Source organism: Dreissena polymorpha, unplaced genomic scaffold, assembly GCF_020536995.1.
Source record: "Dreissena polymorpha isolate Duluth1 unplaced genomic scaffold, UMN_Dpol_1.0 chrUn005, whole genome shotgun sequence".
Lineage (NCBI taxonomy): Eukaryota > Metazoa > Mollusca > Bivalvia > Myida > Dreissenidae > Dreissena > Dreissena polymorpha.
The window spans coordinates 691,324-695,430 of NW_026273319.1; the positions used below are offsets into that span (position 1 = coordinate 691,324).

Here is a 4,107-nt window from a genome sequence, read left to right on the forward strand (position 1 = left end):
TAAAAGTTCCATAATTCATTCAAATTTCCAAATAAAGGCATCAGTTGGTGTGTACAGATGCAGCAAAGGTGTTTAAAGTTTAAACAAGATGAACAAAGTATTCTTTTACAGACATTTTGTTTTACAAATTTTTATCTATTGAAGAGCGCCATGAAATGTAAGCGATTTTAGCCAAGTAAAAATTGGGTCGGTTAAAAACAAAAAGTCATAAAATTCATATAAGTATCATTTAAGTTATATTTTAAACGTAGTTTTTATAGAAACACTATATACAACAAAAATACCAAGAAATAGACAGATTTACCGTTTACGTTTTGAAATAAAAATAAAATTGCAACATGCATCATTCGTATTTTCAGAAGTAAATCACCCAATTAAGCCATAAGGTTGTTTTAATTTTAAAAATTGAAGAATGCATAAAAATTTCAACATATTTAACAATAAACATATATTATATGCTATATTAAATCAAATAACGTTAGAAAAGAAATAAAACGCGTCGCAAAAAGTAAGCGTTGTCGGCAGGATTCGAACCTGCGCGAGAAGATCCCAAAAGATTTATAGTCAATCGCCTTTACCACTCGGCCATGACAACGTCACATTTGTGCAAACTTAAATTAGATATCCAAAAGAAAACAGGTAAAAAGGCTCGTCGCTCCTTGAAGAAATCGCGAAATCGTATTTTTTTTCAAATGATATTTGGATCGAAGTCAATATTTATTGTGAAAATAATTTATTCTAAAGGAATTACGTAAACATATATCAAAATTCGAAGTTGGAAAAAAATAAAATGCATCTCTCGGAAATAACCGATCAGTGAAGATCGGCAATGATCGTAAAAAATCGCGGGTAATCATGAGGGGTGCGCTACCTTAAGACTGTTCTTTAATTCTCCGTTGCCCTTAACAAAGAAGTTCTCGTTAATAAAGCAACACACGACACAATTATAATTGTCATTGTTCATGTTTACGTTAACAAATGCTATAATGAAATTGTAAGTAAGTGGTTTGCCAGTGAATTTACACACAACGAAACTCTATTGGAAACAACATATCATTCTTGTTTCTCTACGATATACAAGGTAAGCAATTAATAGGGTACAGGACAACAACTATCGGTTAAAAATCGAGGTATATAATGAAAGGTTCCGAAATATTGAATCAAAAATGTAGTTTTACTTGAATTGTATTCAGTCGTCGATTAATTCTTTAAATGTTTATATTAAACTGCAGGTTGTAAAGCCATGTATATGTTTGTGCTGTTTCGCAAATTGTAAACAATTGGTGAATTTAATTTTTGTTATCTACAAAACTGAAAATGTATTGTTTTTCTTAAACGGAACTCTCTGATATTAAACCTAAAACAGAAAAACTGAAGTTTTTTTTTTTATAAATAAAGCATCAGTTAACAATACATTAAGAACAGATTTATTCAAAAGAAATAACGCTGTTTATAGAAAATATTTTTTTATGAATCGATATTCAAACGCATATTTAAATTTATGTGTTTAATAAAACGCGATTTAAAATGCGTTTATTATTAATTCATAATGTTTGCTTTCAACTAAGGGTTGGGGATGTCAATTATACACCCGATGAACAGGCATCTTTAATATCGATTCTCGTTTTCCTGACTTGTCATTAATTAAACATTTCAAATGGCTTGTTATGTGTCTGTGCCGTATAGTGCGTACATGTGGCCATTTTGTAAATCCTCATTCCTAATTACGGTAGACTTCGAAATACATGATATGTCATTTGAAAATTGTGACCATGATATAGATAAAGTGCATTGCATTGCCTTTTCTTTGAAATTCTAACCATTCAAAAAGATAAACTTGCAGCTCTTTGAACACTAGGCCATTCTCTTTGTTTTACATATTGCAGCATATCGCGAGTGTTGCACATTTTGTTTATCGATGGTTGCTAAGCTCACGATTAAATTGTAATTAATTAGTTACTAATTAGTTAATCGGATTAATTAATACTATTTACATTTATCATATCTGCTTCAATTTGACTTTATATATTTTAGTATGTCATTGGCGGAAACTAGGTCTTGATAAGTAGAACTACTAAAAATAATTCAGCATATCACTTTCTGACCTATAACGGATTTGAACATAGACATAATCTTAACACATGCACTGAATACAAAAAAAAATTACGATAGTCACTTTCCGGTAACACGTTAATATTGCCAAATGATCAGATGCGTCTATGAAAATGTAATAACAGGGACGTTGTTGATTGTATCGTCCTATGAAAACTTTATAAATATTATTCTAATCATGTGCACACTGTGCACTAACTAATATAAATTATTATCCCTCTTATGAGATGTCCAAATAAACAGTATATATGTTACGCTGATTTGTTTGTACAACCATAAATATTTACTTGCCTTGGGACACATTTTTTTCTATATAATTCAAAGCTGGGATTTATAGATCAAGATTCATTATTCCCTAACGATACCTACCCTCATTGACTGCAAGTGTCGGTACTAGTGTGTCCCAGTTTATGCGTTATTAATTCTTGAAACCTTATGACCAAGCTTCCTATCTTCACATTAATCTTAAAAACGTATTATTTGTTTGCAATATTTTGTTTTATTTATCAACATTTTAAATGAAACGTTTATTTTCGTTATTTATGCTATCATGTGACTTTCACGGAAGAATTAAAAAATAAAGTGAACAATTACGGTTGTATTCTACACAAATTATGTCTAATTTCCTTATGCGGTGCTGAATATTTGGGTCACGCTATTGTCAGCCGAAATACCAACATTTAACATACTTTTTTGTAATCAAATGCTTGTGTCTTGGAGCAACAGAAGCTCACGAACAATTTGATTTGTTTTGTATTCACACACAACTCAAACTTATATCAGTATTTAACAATATAGATTTAATAAAATCGCATCATTTTTTTTAATCATGTAATACAAACTTAAAAGAAAATATCCTACTCGAGAGAAACATTAAACGCTAAATGATGTAATTATGCAATATTATTAAATATATTTTCAAACAAATATTTTGAACGCAGACCTTTGTGTAATTCAAAGAGTAGCCTGGAATTCATTTTACCCAATGCCTTGGAAATTATAAATCGACGCGCTGTAATGTCCATGCAATCAGTAATGTCTCTATCACAAAGTCATAACACGCACACAGGTGATGGCATTTGTGCAATGACCAACTTGCACGCAAGAAACTATAAATGCTTCGTCGAATCGAACAGCAAAACATCGATCGCGGTTTGGGATGACAACACAGAAACAGTTCTTGTGAATATAAACATTGATTTAATTTGCGGAAGACATGGCACCACTGACTGATAAATGTCATACACCAATTTATATAGAATTGTGACTTTTGATGAATAAGATTCATTTGATGTGCTTTTACAGTACATTGACAATTATGTTGTTTTTGTTGTGTTTCTTATCTAGCATATACCGATACAAAATAAGCAATGTTATTTAAAAATCATTGATATTACACAAACACAATTGTATCATATTTTGCTCTGTCATCCCTGTTTATTTTGTTTTGCAAGACAGCGTACACGTGAATTGTGCACAAGTCTAAACGGTGCATGGGTACTAAACTGACAACAAAACAAAAGGATTTGCAGGCAACGTCAGGGCATATTGTCAATACTAGTATGCATTTGGAAGTTGATTTAGGCAATATAAGGAAGTGAAACTCCAGCTGCTGGAGCAGTATTGCATTCCTATTTTATACAATTTCGTGGTCCTTTATTTAAGATTCGCGGCAAATTGCATAAACAGCACAAAACGATACAACATACAAAAATAGAAGAATTGAACTGGGGTCACCGCCTTGGAACTGCCAATGCAAAGCACTTGGGGTTTAAACCGGTTTTACAGCGCTCAACCTCACACTTAAAAATATTCCTGATACATATAGATCTACGTGTAAATCAAATTTAATCTCATAGCATTGCAACTCAAATTAAACAATAAAAAAAGGGAATTAAAACGCGCTTAGTTTAAATACCAGTTAATAACTCAATGGTAGGAAGGAGACCAAAGCAACAGATATACAACTTTTTGAGGAACGATGGAATCAAATTA

At 31.4% G+C, this 4,107-nt stretch overlaps 1 non-coding gene across 1 annotated transcript; it reads right to left on the bottom strand.

Annotated features, from left to right (window-relative positions):
* Nucleotides 1–513: 513 nt before the first annotated feature.
* On the bottom strand, nt 514–595 carry Trnay-aua (transfer RNA tyrosine (anticodon AUA)). Its single transcript has one exon. It is a non-coding gene; the product is annotated as a tRNA-Tyr (tRNA).
* Nucleotides 596–4,107: the final 3,512 nt, after the last annotated feature.